Source organism: Aegilops tauschii, chromosome 1 (assembly GCF_002575655.3).
Source record: "Aegilops tauschii subsp. strangulata cultivar AL8/78 chromosome 1, Aet v6.0, whole genome shotgun sequence".
In the NCBI taxonomy this organism is placed as follows: Eukaryota; Viridiplantae; Streptophyta; class Magnoliopsida; order Poales; family Poaceae; genus Aegilops; species Aegilops tauschii.
In genome coordinates this window covers 264,844,512-264,862,485 of record NC_053035.3, presented here as the reverse complement: position 1 = coordinate 264,862,485, position 17,974 = coordinate 264,844,512, and the positions used below count along the sequence as shown (strand labels likewise).

Here is a 17,974-nt window from a genome sequence, read left to right as displayed (position 1 = left end):
ATTTACGAAAGGGTTGCTTGGATTTATTAAAAGTTTGCTTGGATTTACTAAAGGGTTGCTTAGATTTAAGAAAAGGTTGTTTAGATGTATACATGATTTATTCCTTATTTAAAATTTGAAAATTTGAAAATTCACTTCTTTATTTTATTAATTTAGGATCCAGAAGAAGTAGTTTTTCTTTGATCCATATCTTATTTGATTCATATTATAGTATATGAATACCCTCTATACATATGAAATAATATCTACCGGAAATCGGATGAGTTGATTTGTATTTTGCATTCTATACTATGTTTTCTTTATATATTAAATATGAAGTTCTTACTCTTTCTGTTGTTTGGAAAGATCGAACACACGATGTTCCTATTTCTTTATTTCGTGATGAGTCGTATGCTTGCGACAATAACGACAAATTTTTTGAATTCTAATTGTCCGGGTGTATTGTGGCGATTCTTTTGAGTACTATATCTAGAAATCCCCGTCGATTCCTCATTGGCACCTTTTCGAACACAACAGATGCATTCCAAAATAACTCTGATTCTAACATCTTTTCCCTTGGCCATGGACCTCCTTTTCTTTTTGGATTGACTTAACTTAATTCTTCTACTTATTCTTTTATTCTTCTATTTTGAATCCGAAGAAGAAGAATAAAATTCATTAGAATAATTTTTTATTCTTAAATTAAGTAATAAAAAATAGAGAAATAATTAAAGAATACAACCCTTGTCGAATTAGCAAAGATTTTGGTTCGAAATCCTTTCATTTAATTAGCCAGCCCCGCCTTTTCTATGCTCTGATTTCTGAGGCCTTATTTAGCTTGGGTACCCCTTTAAATTGAATTTATATTTTCAAAAATGGGGTTTACCAAATTTTTAATGACTCTGAGGTTCAACCCAATCCATCTTTTCTTTCTTTTTCCTTCCGGTACTAAAAAAAGATTGAAAAGGATCAAATTTTGTCATATCACGAAGAAATCTATCCCTCCCATAGCAATAACTAGAATTAAAAAAAGGGAATGACAAAGCATATGGGAATAAACGATTAATTTCTATGAATAAACCTGCTAAAGCACCAAACCATAGAGTACTTAGCACGGGTGCTACAGAGAGATATGTTTTTATATCCCGCATTGAAAATCCTCCTTCCTTGTTGGAATACATATATGATCATAAACTCTTGCCCAAGATTGTTATGCTATATATAAAATGAACCATATCGACGAAATTTTCCTATCCCTAAAAAAGAAAAAGATGACCCCTTCTTCCTATATATTAGCAAGGAAAAGTAATCCTTCTTTTATAGGCGAAATTATATTGGATTTTATATGTATATAATTCCTTAATTATATGAGACCAAAAAGAAGAAATGACACGAGGGTTCTATATATCGATAGAGAAAGAAAGAAGAAGAAAATAGAAAGAAGAAGAAAATTATGATGTACAACAATTTAATTTGGAAAAGGGATGTAGCGCAGCTTGGTAGCGTGTTTGTTTTGGGTACAAAATGTCGCAGGTTCAAATCCTGTCATCCCTACCTATTACTTCTTTCTTCTTTATAGGCAGTAGCGATGAGATCAATTGAAGTAAAGTGGGTATAACTTGAATTTGTGGAGACTATACGTACGTGAGATACATTAGGAATAGAAAAAGATTTTCTTTTTGAATGAATGAAAGCGCTCTTAGTTCAGTTCGGTAGAACGCGGGTCTCCAAAACCCGATGTCGTAGGTTCAAATCCTACAGAGCATGATTCCATCTATTTTATGTCGAAGCAGAGTAAAATAACTTAACAAAATTGAATTGTAACTCCAATTTCAATTTGACCTCCTCTCTGGTCTGGAGGAGGTCAATAAAAAAAAGACTCAATCAAAGATCCAACTGATCCCCACGCCTGTATTGCAAATACGCAGTCACGAATAATCCCACTAAAGTAATAGGAATTAGGCCTAAGACGATTCCAAATAGAAAAACTTCAATCATTTCGATTTGTTCGAGGGGATAAAAAAAGAGGTACGATCTATCCCTAAATAGTACTCTAAATTATCCACGAATCTCAATGACCAAGAAAAGAATTCCTAATTAGTCTGGAAAAGAGTCGTAGAATGCCAGGAATCCCAAAGAAAGATTTTTCTTTTCTGAATTATAATTATTCAGTCAGTTCAAATAAGGCGTATCTTGTTCAAGCCAATAAATAGAGCTGGGGTTATAGTTAAAGCAGCCAGTAGAAAACCAAAATAACTAGTTAAAGTAAGCATGAAAGAGTTAAATTCCATTTTTTTACTACACTACATATGTTGGTAAAGCATTTACCTAAGTTATGGAAAATTCATAATTCATCAGTTATTTTAGATAATACTAAAAAACAAGGTAGAGTAAGATACAGAAGTGTAAAAGAAAGTGGATTCATCAGATGATACATGAGTCCCTAATTCCGAATCAAGAGATTTGTTGTGGAATTTGTCAATTGAGTAAAGTAATAATATTAAGAACTAGATCATCTAACCCCATTGAATTTCATTTTTTCATTCAATTTTCAGGGAAATTTTTGAATAAGAGATAAATAAACAATTGAATTTGAAAAAAAAACTTCTTTCTATTTTGGATAATTTCTTTTTCAATAGGACCCTCTTTTTGGAGTGAACGATCGAATATTCCCCTATTCCTTCTTATTTTAACTGATTGTATTCCATATGGAATAAGAGGAGAACAAAAGCATTCCACGACCTGCCAAGGGGCTGTTAAAAAAAAGAAAGTTCTTCCTTGAATTTACTTTATTTTTATTCCTTTTTCGAACTCCAACCAAAGTAGATTCGAAGACGAGTCACTTCAATTATCCTTTTAAGTTCTATTCTATCTTCTGTCTTTCCCTATTTCATCTCGTAAAGTTCCGCGCTCGCAGTTTGGTCGAGAAAGTTAGACCTAATCCAACAAACAATACAAGGATGAATTACGAATTATGAAAGGATAGATTTCACATATACTTGTCCTTGTATTGTGTCAGTTTGAGAATATCCTTCCTAAATTATTTATCCAAACCTATTGATCATTAACTTAGATTTTCCCAAGATTTTGGCTGCTATTCCGAATTACTCTATTATTCCGAAGCCAATGAAAAGTAAGTAGAACCTACAAAAATGGGGTTTTCTATTGATGCCTTGAATAACATATAGCTTACCTATAGACAAAAAAAATAAAAAAGTAATTATGTTTCGGAACCAGGCAAAACCAGATTGCTGTGCCATAGGAAGGATAGCTATACTAATTCGGTATACTCAAAATACACCTTTGGTACAAAATTGACAATCTCACAAGGATGAAATATCAGTAATTTTCTATTTACTGGTCGATCCCATCTTTTACGGAATCAATTCCTTTTTTGAATGTACAAAATTTTTGGGAGTTCAGCATGTCTGGAAGCACGGGAGAACATTCTTTTGCTGATATTATTTCCAGTATTCGATACTGGGTTATTCATAGCATTACTATACCTTCCCTATTCATTGCGGGTTGGTTATTTGTCAGTACGGGTTTAGCTTATGACGTGTTTGGAAGTCCTAGGCCAAACGAGTATATCACGGAAAGTCGACAAGGAATTCCGTTAATAACCGACCGTTTTGATTCTTTAGAACAACTCGATGAATTTAGTAGATCCTTTTAGGAGGCCCTCAATGACCATAGATCGAACCTATCCTATTTTTACAGTGCGATGGCTGGCTATTCACGGACTAGCTGTACCTACTGTTGTTTTCTTGGGATCAATATCAGCAATGCAGTTCATCCAACGATAAAACAAATTCCAACTATAGAACTATGACACAATCAAACCCGAATGAACAAAATGTTGAATTGAATCGTACCAGTCTATACTGGGGTTTATTACTCATTTTTGTACTTGCTGTTTTATTTTCCAATTACTTCTTCAATTGAGAGAAAGAAAGAGACTAATAAGAATTCTCTTATCCCATTTGGAAGGATACCATCCTTATAACTACCCATGACTGTTTTTGTCTCTAGCATGACCAATTGATAAAATGTGGAGGAAAGTAGGGGAAATGGCCGATACTACTGGAAGAATTCCTCTTTGGCTGATGGGTACTGTAGCTGGTATTGCTGTGATTGGTTTAGTAGGTGTTTTCTTTTATGGTTCATATTCTGGATTGGGTTCATCTCTATAGTAATCGTAGGGACCAGATTGTAAACATGAAAAAGTAGGAGCTTAGCGGGTCCTTACCCCCCTTTATCTGATTAGAGCGGAAAGGACCCGCGGAATTTTTACTCTTATAATGCGAATTGAATCTATTCGATTCACTCTTATGAAGCAACAAGAAAAAGAGATCACTCGAGGATCCAATATCTTATTCCACGAAGGAAGTATCCTGAAAATCCTTGATTTAGTTTCGAGTAATAAACTAATAAAACCTTAATTAAAACTATTCAACTAGCCTAAAAATAAAAAACCTTCAATGGAAGAGTTTACTTTTTTTTTTGCAAAATTTCTGTATATTTGAAGTTGAACTTAATTAAACAAGCCAAGCAATTTGCTCACAATCACAAGAAAATTTTCCCCCACCATATTTTCTTCCCCTCTGTTTGTCCACTACCTCGGCTAAACCTAAGCAAAAGAAAAAGAGGTCCATGAGACAGACCCGAATAAAGAAGAAATAGTAATCTTTGACGAATTAGGAAGAAAAAGGATTCTTATTTTGATACAAGAAGAATCGGCACAAGAAAAAGGCTTTTTCTTGTGCTGAATAGACGATTAAGAAGACCTGCAATCCCTCCGAAAAGGAAGAAATTTTAATTTTATTGTTCTCGCCTTTGCCTTGGATTCTCTTCTTTTGCATGGGATATAAATAAGGAATTCCAGACATCTCATAAACAAAAATCAGTCTAAACAAAAAAAGGATTTCCAAAATAGATCATAGATAATTCTAGCAATTGCCAATAAATCGAGGCTTTTTACCAACTTGATGGTAAGAAATCCCGGGACCTAGAAATTCATTTCGTACAATTGAACCTTTTCAAACAGTTTCTTTTTGAGAACCAAAAAAACTTGTGCCAAAATAACGGATGCGAAGAAGAGCAAAAGGCCTTGGACACGTAATGGATCCTGAAGCACGATTTCTGCGTCCCCCTGACCAAAACCTCCCACATTAGGATTGCTTGTTAATGGTTGATCAAGCTTGATGGATTCCCCCTCTGAAACAAGAAGTTCTGGTCCGGGAGGTATAATATCAATCACTTGGCGTCCATCTGATGCATCAACTATGGATATTTCATACCCCCCTTTTCTTTACGTAGTATTTTTCTTACTATACCTGTTGACGTAGCATTATAGACTGTATTGTTACTCTTGCTACCATCAGGATAGATCTGTCCTCTTCCTCGGTTTCCCCTACATATATGGGATATTTTAAGAAATGAGCATCTTTCTTCGTAGCAGGATCAGGGGAAAGAATGGGAAAGACAATTTCACTATATTTCTTACCGGGAACAGGGCCTATCACAAGAATGTTTTTTTATCAGGACGATAACTCTGAAAAGCAAGATTTCCTATCTTTTCTTTTAACTCAGGGGAAATACGATCGGGCGGCGCTAATTCGAATCCCTCGGGCAAAATAAGAACAACACCTACATTCAACCCTCCCTTTTTTCCATTAGCAAGAACTTGTTTCAATTGCATATCATAAGGAATTCGAAGAACTGCTTCAAATACAGTATCGGGAAGCACAGCTTGGGGAAACTTCAATATCGACGGGCTTGCTAGCTAAATGGCAATTGGCACATACAATTCGTCCAGTTGCTTCTCGTGGGTTTTCATAACCCTGCTGCGCAAAAATGGGATATGCATTTGAAATAGATGTCCGAGTTATTACGTATATCATGATCGATACAGAAATTGATCGAGTTATCTGTTCCTTTACCCAAGAAAAAGTATTTCTATTTTCCATGTCCAATCGCAGATCCCAGAATTTCTACAATAAATTAGATAGGTAGCTAAGCTAATCTAGTTCCCTATACACGAATCTGTTGTCATTCTACTGCAACAGTTGTACTGCAATGATGAATACCTTAAAGTAGGTATAAATAGAAATAATTTTGCTAAAATGGAAAAGGGCTTTCTTTCTAAAAAAAGATGGTTGCTAATTTGATTAATATTAATATCGGGAGATCAAATGAATTTATGCTTCACTAATTGAATGATAAATGACTACAAGCGAAGGAGATAGACGATTTAAACAAAAAAAGACCCAAAATTTCAAACATGTATCTAGAATTACTGGAAAACTACAAACAAAAATAGTGAAAATAAGCTCGTTAGGAGCCCATCCAAAATCGTTGTAGACCCAACGAATTACTAGTTCCCAACCACGGGTGGAGTGAAATCCAACAAAAAAATCAGTAACTAAAAGAATAAAAAAAGCTTTTATTGAGTCATTTAAATTATAGAAGAATTCCTGAACCCAAGAATTCAAAATGACAAGTTCCTCTTTACCCAGAAAAAAAGAACCACTTAGAATAGCCAAACAGATTATATTTGTCGAGAAATGCAAAATGGTATGGAGATGATCCTCATTATTTATTTTGACCCATTGTATTATTTCCTTGTGTATTCCTGTAGGAGGTTTTTGTACATGTGTCTTTAGTTTCCCTTTTATCATCTCGTCCAATAGAGAAAGTTCTTCTAATTCTATGAATTTTTCTAGAATCCTTTTCTCTTGAATATCAGTTAAGAGAGTTTCGGATTGCCTGGTATTCCACCAATTCTTAATCCAAAGTTCCAGACATTTGTTAAATGAGGAAGAGACCCCCCAAGGCAAAAGTACGATAAATACAAGATATAGTAAAGATGGCAATGCTTTTTTTCATTTTTGATCCGTAAATGGAGTTGTTAATGAATATGCTTCATTCGCTGACTCTATTCCGTTCCCTGACTCTATATGATGATATTTATATTTCATGATATTTCTATTTCTTTGAAGCAAAAACTATATAGGTTTGATACCCTGTATCTATTCTTCTTTTTTGTATATTAGTTAGTAGTGGAATTTCAGTGCATTGGGTTCTTTCTTAGATCTAGATGGAATGAAATAGTGAAATAGAATAAAAAAGCCCTTTCGGATGAAAAAAGAAGAATAGTATGCGATATATCTCACTTGGATAAACAAAAATTAAAAGCAAATTTCTCTTATCCTCGTTTGTTCCTTCCTTTAGATAAATACTTAAAAATCCCCTTACAATAACAAATCCAATTTAGAAGGGACTTCCTCCCCGTGTTGAGAAAACTCTTCTTCTTCCAATTCTTCTTTTCTTCATTCAACTCAGTTCAAAAAAGATACCTCAAAATACTTCAATTGGTACGCGCAAGAATTAGGCCAATTCGGCAGCTTTTTGTTCAATTTCTCGTGGAGTAAAAAATTGATCATCAGTACGAGTCAAGGGAATGATCCCCTGTCCCCGGATTTCCATATAAAGAATACGACGAGGATAAAGACCCTCTTTAACCTGTATTCTAATTGATTGGATATCCCGCATAAGGAATCGAAGGAAGACGCGACGTTTTATTCCAGGGAATCCCCAACGAAAAATGCACACTATTCCCTCTTTTCTATCGAATCGGTCATAACCACTACCTACATTCCACAAAATAGTACACCAGAAGTAGGAGCTAATGAATAGGCCTGCGATTCCGTAGAAAGACATCACGACCCCCTGCGGAATAAAAAGAATTTCTTGAGATGGAAGTATAGATATAATATTCTTACCAAGATAACTGGAAATCCCAACCGATAAGAATCCTAGTGAACCTAGAAAAAGAATACAGGCCCAGAAAAAATTACCCCTTTTTCGAGAACCTTTTAGAAGTTCTACCCATATGTGTTCTGATCGCCAATTCATATTAGATATACTAAATCTAGCAGCGGTCGATTGAAATTGAGAGAATAAGCTAAATAATTTTGACTTTACTTTTTTTGATTCTGAAATCGCCTTCAGCAACTAGTACTCCTATGAAATAATAGGTTAGATACATTGACTTTCTATTCAAAAAATATTCGTTGATTCAATTAAAATAAATAAAATAAAACTCGCTATACCTGGCTCTGCATATTCATGCATTTATGCTCGTAGCCTATATCCGCATCCATAACCGTTTTTCATTTGTGTGTAGAAAGTGTGTGTAGAAAAAGCCACATACCCTACCATATTATATTACTTACACTAAAAAATACTAGATAATCTTATTTTTTGCACATAAAGAAATAAAGAAGTCATTGCAATTGCCGAAAATACTAAGCCTACTAAAGGCACGAAAATAGAAGGTAAGTTTAAATCCGTCATGGAATAGGTGTCTCAATTCAAATTTACTATTTCTATCTAGTCGAAAAATATCTTAAGATTCTTATGATATAATTAAGTATATCTATTATAAGGAATATTGACTATTGTATTGTATTTTTTATTTTTAGTTTGAAAAATATTCTGTAAAAAAATGAAAGGATAATAAGAAAATTCCAAAAAAGGAGAACTAATTAAAAAGATTTTATTTTGATTTTCCCATCCTCATGGCCTTTCTATCTTTCTAATCTAATTTGAAATTGGATTCAAAAGAAAGCGGTTAGAATTTACTTCCTGCATACATACTTCTCTAGAAGCGCATACAATTGATAATACTATATTTTATTTGTATTTCTTTATTGTATTATACCTTAATATATATATTCTAGATATATAGAATAGACGAATCTTGATTTGTCAAGTCTCATGATCATATCATGATCTATTTTTATTCGGCTCAATCTTTTTTTTCTAAAAAAGATTGAGCCGAGTTTAATTGCACTCAATTAGAAGAATAAAGAAGAATTACTGCATTTCATAACTGATTTTTTTCTCTTTTTATTTCGTTTCTTTTTTATTTATACCTTCTTTATCTTTAGTTTTATCTAGTTAATCAATAGTATCTACCGGCTCGAACTCGAATTTGATCGCCTTCCATACTTCACAAGCTGCGGCTAGTTCAGGACTCCATTTGCAAGCTGCTCGGATAATTTCATTACCTTCGCGAGCAAGATCGCGCCCTTCGTTATGAGCTTGTACACAGGCTTCTAAAGCCACTCGATTAGCTGCTGCACCAGGTGCATTTCCCCAAGGATGTCCTAAAGTTCCTCCACCAAATTGTAACACAGAATCGTCCCCAAAGATTTCGGTCAGAGCTGGCATATGCCAAACATGAATACCACCTGAAGCTACCGGTATAACACCTGGCATGGATACCCAGTCCTGAGTGAAAAAGATACCGCGAGCACGATCTTTTTCAATAAAATCATCGCGCAATAAATCAACAAAACCTAAAGTCATTTCGCGTTCCCCTTCTAACTTACCTACTACTTTACCGGAGTGGATATGATCTCCCCCAGACATACGCAATGCTTTAGCTAATACACGGAAATGCATACCATGATTTTTCTGTCTATCAATAACTGCATGTATTGCACGGTGAATGTGAAGAAGTAGGCCATTGTCGCGGCAATAATGAGCCAAAGTAGTATTTGCGGTGAATCCCCCAGTTAAGTAGTCATGCATTACAATAGGAACCCCTAATTCTCTTGCAAATATAGCTCTCTTAATCATTTCTTCACATGTACCCGCAGTCACATTCAAGTAATGCCCCTTGATTTCACCGGTTTCGGCCTGTGATTTATAAATAGCTTCGGCACAAAAGACAAAATGGTCTCTCCAGCGCATAAATGGTTGTGAGTTTACGTTTTCATCATCTTTGGTAAAATCAAGTCCACCACGTAGACACTCATAACACGCTCTACCATAATTTTTTGCGGATAATCCCAATTTTGGTTTAATAGTACATCCCAATAAAGGACGACCATACTTGTTCAACTTATGTCTTTCAACTTGGATACCATGAGGCGGGCCTTGGAAAGTTTTTGAATAAGTAGGGGGAATTCGTAGATCCTCCAAACGTAGAGCACGTAGGGCTTTGAAACCAAATACGTTACCTACAATGGAAGTAAACATGTTAGTAACGGAACCCTCTTCAAATAGGTCTAATGGATAAGCTACATAACAGATCCATTGGTTGTCTTCCCCAGCAACAGGCTCGATGTGATAGCATCGTCCTTTGTAACGATTAAGACAGGTAAGTCCATCAGTCCAAACAGTTGTCCATGTACCAGTAGAAGATTCGGCAGCTACTGCAGCCCCTGCTTCTTCGGGCGGAACCCCAGGCTGAGGACTTACTCGGAATGCTGCCAAGATATCAGTATCCTTAGTTTCATACTCTGGGGTGTAGTAAGTTAATTTATAATCTTTAACACCAGCTTGAAATCCAACACCTGCTTTAGTTTCTGTTTGTGGTGACATAAGTCCCTCCCTATAACTCTTGAATTAAGAATTCTCACAATAACAGGGTCTACTCGATGTTAATTAGGCGTAAATGAAACTTTAGAAAAAATCTCGTAAAACAAAAAAAAGGATATTCAATTAATATAATATCAACTCATTAAAGAAAATTGAGGGCATGCTTAGGTTAATGAATATGTTTCATTCATATATAATGCGTACACCCTGTGTATGTTCTATCCTATAGGAATTCCACTATAGGAATTCGATAGGAATTGAGGTGTTGTTATGGTAAGTTAACACGGTTCGTTATTAAACCATGGATTTGATTTACCAAATACATAATTATTGTATACTCTTTGATAGATATAGCGCAACCCAAATTAATTCCTAATCCTTATTTTACAAGTTCTTAATAGTTCTCTTTTCTTATTTTGAATGCAAATACCTAACTAAATACTAATAAAATTCTTTATTGACAGCAATCTATGGTTCACCGTAGTATATATTTTGTATATCGAAGTCCTAGATAGGAAAGTAGAGTAGGCACAGATCCTCCACAAAAGGCAAAATGTATGTATATGAAAAAAAGATTGATTGAACTTTCCAACGGACTCATTCCATGAGTAAACGATTGAATGGGATTCGCTTGGGCAACGAAATCAAGTCATGGTCCCCTTTTCTCTCTTATTGAATTAACTAATTCATTTCCTTTTTACTTTTGGATTTTTTTGATTTGATTTGGCATTATTCAACATTAAAAAAAGAAAAATTTCGACAAATTCCTTTTTTTAATTATGTGATTATTATGAGAACCAATCCTACTACTTCTCCTCCCGGGGTTTCCACAATTGAAGAAAAAAGTACAGGTCGTATCGGTCAAATTATGGACCCGTGCTGGATGTCACTTTTCCCCCAGGCAAGTTACCTTATATTTATAACGCTTTGGTAGTCCAGAGTAGAGACACTGCCGATAAGCAAATTAATGTGACTCGTGAGGTACAACAATTATTAGGAAATAATCGAGTTAGAGCTGTAGCTATGAGTGCTACGGACGGGTTGATGAGAGGAATGGAAGTGATTGACACGGGAGCTCCTCTCAGTGTTCTGGTCGGTGGAGCTACTCTCGGACGAATTTTCAACGTTCTTGGGGAGCCTGTTGACAATTTGGGTCCTGTAGATAATAGTGCAATGTTCCCTATTCATAGATCTGCGCCTGCCTTTATCGAGTTAGATACGAAATTATCCATCTTTGAAACAGGTATTAAGGTCGTCGATCTTTTAGCTCCTTATCGATGGAGGAAAAATAGGACTATTTGGGGGGGCTGGAGTAGGTAAAACAGTACTGATCATGGAATTAATCAATAACATTGCTAAAGCTCATGGGGGCGTATCCGTATTCGGTGGAGTAGGGGAACGGACTCGTGAAGGAAATGATCTTTATATGGAAATGAAGGAATCTGGAGTAATTAATGAAAAAAATATTGAGGAATCAAAGGTAGCTCTAGTCTATGGCCAAATGAATGAACCACCGGGAGCTCGTATGAGAGTTGGTTTAACTGCCCTAACTATGGCGGAATATTTCCGAGATGTTAATAAGCAAGACATGCTTTTATTTATCGATAATATCTTTCGTTTTGTTCAAGCAGGATCAGAGGTATCCGCTTTATTAGGGAGAATGCACTCCGCAGTGGGTTATCAACCTACTCTTAGTACAGAAATGGGTTCTTTGCAAGAAAGAATTGCTTCTACTAAAAAGGGATCTATAACTTCGATTCAAGCAGTTTATGTACCTGCAGACAATTTGACCGACCCTGCCCCTGCCACAACATTTGCACATTTGGATGGTACTACCGTACTTTCCAGAGGATTAGCTTCCAAGGGTATTTATCCAGCAGTAGATCCTTTAGATTCAACCTCGACTATGTTACAGCCTCGGATCGTTGGCAACGAACATTATGAAACTGCGCAAAGAGTTAAGGAAACTTTACAACGTTACAAAGAACTTCAGGACATTATCGCAATTCTTGGCTTGGATGAATTATTGGAAGAGGATCGTTTAACTGTAGCAAGAGCAAGAAAAATTGAGCGTTTCTTATCACAACCGTTCTTTGTGGCAGAAGTTTTTTTACTGGTTCTCTAGGAAAGTATGTTGCTCTTGCGGAAACTATTAGGGGATTTCAACTAATCCTTTCCGGAGAATTAGACGGCCTACCTGAACAGGCTTTTTATTTGGTGGGTAACATCGATGAAGCTAGCACGAAAGCTATAACCTTAGAAGAGGAGAACAAATCGAAGAAATGAAATTAAATCTTTATGTACTGACTCCTAAGCGAATTATTTGGGATTGTGAAGTGAAAGAAATCATTTTATCCACTAATAGTGGCCAAATTGGCGTATTACCAAACCACGCCCCCATTAACACAGAAGTAGATATGGGTCCTTTGAGAATACGCCTCCTCAACGACCAATGGTTAACAGCGGTTTTGTGGAGCGGTTTTGCGAGAATAGTTAATAATGAGATCATCATTTTAGGAAATGATGCGGAACTGGGTAGTGATATTGATCCGGAAGAAGCTCAAAAGGCACTTGAAATAGCCGAAGCTAACTTGAGTAAAGCTGAGGGTACGAAAGAGCAAAGCTCGCTCTCAGACGAGCTAGGATACGAATCGAGGCTGTCAATTGGATTCCCCCATCCAATTGAAGATAATCCAGTGGTTTATAGTTGATACAAAGAAAAAGGGAAGAGGGGTAGAAAAAGTTATTAGATAGCGAAGCGAAGTAAGTCCAATGCTATCTAGTAATTTTTCTACCTACTTACCTACTATTGGATTTGAACCAATGACTCCCGCCGTATGAAAGCAATACTCTAACCACTGAGTTAAGTAGGCAATTTATCACCATAAAGGAAGACCCATTACTTCGATCGATTATATATTGAATCCCTTTTCTAAGCAATACCGCTCTGTTATTGGTCTGTTATATACTAAATACTAAACTAAATACTGAACAGATACAGATCAAAGGGGTATCCTCTGGCATTAGAAAATATTCATCTTGACAAGAAATTATCTATATGTTAAGATATCTCTGATAAGGGCTATAGCTCAGTTCGGTAGAGCAACTCGTTTACACGTGCGCCAATGCTTTTCAAAGGAGCTTATTATGCAATGAACATAATCAATCTTATTGCAAAATCAATGTCTTACTTCATAGATTCAAGAGAATAGGAGAACAGTAGCCTGACAAACAGTCGGTTCAGTCCGATTCAGGTGCCAATTCAGGTGCCTAATCAAATAGAACCCTTATGGACTTGCTAGTTGATAAGGTAAATATCCAGCCCACTAAATGCTAGGCGTAATGAGGATAAGGGCCTCCAAAAAACTTCTTTTCGTTCTATGAACTTTAAGGTGTATGAAGTCTCATAGTTAACTCTTGCAATGGAACGATAGAGACTCCATTTCACTTAGGTTGATTTAATTTAGACCGGAGGCAGACCTAAGTCAAGGTAATCCTCCTTTGAAACACTTTGGTATTGCTCCTAGTTAGATCATAATACAAAAAATCAATCAGAGCACAGGGAGCCATCTCATTATCTTTCCGTAAAGAAAAACTATTGTGGACTAACTGATCTTTAAATCAGTTTATGAAAGAGCCCAATGCAAAAAAATGCATGTTGGGTCTTTGAAACAGTTCAAATCATTTCGATAATAATCCGTTTGATCTGTTTTACCGAGAAGGTCTACGGTTCGAACCCGTATAGCCCTAATATGCCCTTTTTTAGATTTTAGGATCTCTATCCTATGTTTTCTTTAGTTTAGTATAGTTTTCATTTTCTCATTAGTATTTGTTTATAGACTGGATAGGCGCCTGCGACATAGAATAGAGATAAAAGCATTACCAAAGGCTCATTCATCGAAAATCAAAATCATACAGACAGCAAAAGAAAAACGAATTTCTATCAAATCAATAGAAGAAAGGATCCTTTCCCTGATTTGAATCCCGTCCTCCTTCAAATAGGATATCTCTAGACTTCCCTATAATAACTGCAATGATTTTATCCATTTTGCGAATTCCTACTTTGTTTTAAGTATATTTATTACTTTGTTTATAGATACATTATGTAAATTGATCAACTTTAAATAGAAAAATAAAGTAAAGAGTAAATAAGAAAACAAAATATTCTGTCTCATAGTTCTGAAATAGAGTTCTTTATTTTTATTTTATAGTATTACTTCTCATTAATTATACTGCATAGATTAGTCCTACTATCTTAATTAGGTTCTAATTTAGTAGTATTCTCATTTTTATTTAATAGTCTCTTATTATTTTATTATTAAATATTAAATAAAGGATAGAGCTATTCTTTTTTCTAGAGATTCTAGAGAAAGCAAGACAAAGTGAAACGAGAAAGTTTTCTTTATATAAGAATTAGATCTACATACACCATATCTAAATAGAATGGAAATCCAAAAGAAAGGGAGTTGGGATTCCATTGGATGAATCTTTAAAGAAGATGCAGCACAGAGGAAACAAAGGCTAAACTAAGCGCTTTTGTTTGAACAAAAACGATTCTTGTTTCACCGAGGAAAAGAGAGAAGTTCTGGATAAATTGACAATGCTGAATTGAATTGACTAATTTAAGTTCCGCCTATTCCACATTAATGGGAGTACATTATGTTTCTGCTTCACGAATATGATATTTTTTGGACATTTCTAATAATAGCAAGCCTTATTCCTATTTTGGCATTTTCGATTTCAGGACTTTTAGCCCCGGTTAGTGAAGGACCAGAGAAGCTTTCTAGTTATGAAATCGGGTATAGAACCCATGGGAGGGGCTTGGGTACAATTCCGAATACGCTATTATATGTTTGCGCTCGTTTTTGTTGTTTTTGATGTGGAAACCCTCTTTCTATACCCTTGGGCAATGAGTTTCGACGTATTGGGTGTATCCGTTTTTATCGAAGCTTTGATTTTCGTGCTTATCTTAGTTGTTGGTTTAGTTTATGCATGGCGAAAAGGAGCCTTGGAATGGTCTTAACTGAATATTTAGACAAAAAAAAGAAGGAAAAGATTCTATTGAGACAGTTATGAATTTGATTGAGTTTCCCTTACTTGACCAAACAAGTTCCAATTCTGTTATTTCAACTACACCAAATGATCTTTCGAATTGGTCAAGACTCTCCAGTTTATGGCCCCTTCTATACAGTACCAGTTGTTGTTTCATTGAATTTGCTTCATTAATAGGCTCACGATTCGACTTTGATCGTTATGGATTGGTACCAAGATCAAGTCCTAGGCAAGCAGACCTAATTTTAACAGCCGGTACGGTAACAATGAAAATGGCTCCCTCTTTAGTGAGATTATACGAGCAAATGCCTGAACCAAAATACGTCATTGCTATGGGAGCCTGTACTATTACAGGGGGAATGTTCAGTACGGATTCCTATAGTACTGTTCGGGGAGTTGATAAGTTAATTCCTGTGGATGTCTACTTGCCGGGCTGCCCACCTAAACCGGAGGCAGTTATAGATGCCCTAACAAAACTTCGTAAGAAGATATCGCGAGAAATAGTTGAGGATCGAACTCTATCTCAAAATAAAAATAGATGTTTTACTACCAGTCACAAGCTTTATGTTAGGCGCAGTACTCATACAGGAACTTATGAGCAAGAATTGCTCTATCAATCACTATCTAAATTAGATATATCTTCTGAAACTTTTTTCAAATCCAAAAGTTCAGTACCTTCCTACAAATTAGTGAATTAGGAGAGGGGCTCTTTTGTGTAGAAAAATAAAAAGCAGGGCAATCTTTCAAACTTGCATCCGAAATGTGAAATATTTATACAAAGAGGGAGAGATGAAGACAATGCAGCAGGGTTGGTTATCTAATTGGCTAGTCAAACATGAGGTGGTGCATAGATCTTTGGGCTTTGATCATCGAGGAATAGAGACTTTACAAATAAAAGCAGGGGATTGGGATTCCATTGCTGTCATTTTATATGTATATGGTTACAATTATTTACGCTCCCAATGTGCTTATGATGTAGCACCGGTGGATCTTTAGCTAGCGTGTATCATCTTACGAGAATACAATATGGTATAGATAATCCAGAAGAAGTCTGCATAAAAGTCTTTGCCCAAAAGGATAATCCTAGAATTCCGTCTGTCTTCTGGATTTGGAGAAGTGCCGATTTTCAAGAACGCGAATCTTATGATATGGTGGGAATCTCTTATGATAATGATCCGTGCCTTAAACGTATCCTAATGCCTGAAAGTTGGATAGGCTGGCCCTTACGTAAGGATTATATAACCCCCAATTTTTATGAAATACAAGATGCTCATTGAATGATAAGAAATTCATGCTCACTTATACAACACAACTCCAGAATTTATTCAAGTCAAGGAATACTTTTAGGTTCTTTTCCTAGATGAAACGGAATACCTATTTATAATTAATTCCTAATTATACAAAAGCATTCCAGATAGACTGAGCAAAAAAAGGGTTTCATTTGGATTCCCCTATTTTGGAAATCGCATATTAATTTCCTTCATATGAACAGAAAAATAGGATGACTCGAAGAAGTTCTCTACCAGGAACTTTGTACCGCGCACATTACTTAGCACAACTAGGAAAATAAGATAAGATAAAGATAAGCAAGACTAAAAAAATATTCGTCGGAATAGCGGAATACAAAATTAAGAAACACAAACAAATAAAGGGGAATCTCACCCCCTTCTTTATCATAAAGAAAAGATATATTTTAAAACTTCTTTAAAAAGAAAAAGAAGTGCCTCTATATTTATATTATAGATTTATCCACTTAGATGAATAAATATTATTAATGAATATGTATCACAATCCATCTCGAGGTATTTGGATCAATACCTATTCGGTGGATCTTTTTTTCTCTCTGCCAGGAACCAGATTTGAACTGGTGACACGAGGATTTTCAGTCCTCTGCTCTACCAACTGAGCTATCCTGACCTTTTCTTGTGCATCATCCTAGTAGAGTATTTGTATCTATGTCAATTAAAAGGACTAAAAATTAATTAAAGTATTTCAAATTTTAAATTTGAAAATGGGGGGGGGGGGGTTGTCCTATGCATTGTGCATGGTTTACTTAAATAAAACTTAAAAATAGAGTGAATAACCAAGATTTCTTGCCGATACTCTAATAAAAAAGAAATCTATTCAATGAATAGGATAAGATCCATTGAGTTCTCTTCGCATTCCTTTGTGAAAGAGTAGAATGAGAAAGCTAATGAATCTTAAACCCATTGCATTGATAAAAAGAAAAAAAAGAGGATAAATAATAATAATATAGTATAGTTAGGGAATAAAAGAGGATTTGGGGATAGAGGGACTTGAACCCTCGCAACTTATAAAGTCGACGGATTTTCCTTTTACTAGAAATTTCATTGTTGTCAGTATTGACATGTAGAATTGGACTCTCTCTTTGTCCTCGTCCGATTAATCCACTTTTTTAAAGATCTTGAAAACTTTGAATTTGAATTGAAGAATTTGATTATTCAATATCCAATTGGAGTGGATTCACAATAATGAAAAAGAAATTATGATATGAGTTTTTATTTCATAATCATTATCATTTCTAATTTCA

At 35.3% G+C, this 17,974-nt stretch overlaps 2 long non-coding RNA genes and 3 other non-coding genes across 5 annotated transcripts in view; 3 read left to right on the top strand and 2 right to left on the bottom strand.

The window, feature by feature from the left end:
• The window catches only part of LOC141021032 (uncharacterized), a 143,012-nt gene that overhangs the window by 36,545 nt on the left and 88,493 nt on the right, over positions 1-17,974 (bottom strand). The gene's annotated exons all lie outside the window — the stretch shown is intronic.
• Positions 1-17,974, top strand: part of LOC141021031 (uncharacterized) — a 144,009-nt gene that overhangs the window by 37,889 nt on the left and 88,146 nt on the right. The gene's annotated exons all lie outside the window — the stretch shown is intronic.
• On the top strand, positions 1,460-1,533 carry TRNAP-UGG (transfer RNA proline (anticodon UGG)). Its single transcript has one exon. It is a non-coding gene; the product is annotated as a tRNA-Pro (tRNA).
• TRNAW-CCA (transfer RNA tryptophan (anticodon CCA)) lies at positions 1,673-1,746 on the top strand. The gene has a single exon. It is a non-coding gene; the product is annotated as a tRNA-Trp (tRNA).
• Positions 17,268-17,340, bottom strand: TRNAF-GAA (transfer RNA phenylalanine (anticodon GAA)). Its single transcript has one exon. It is a non-coding gene; the product is annotated as a tRNA-Phe (tRNA).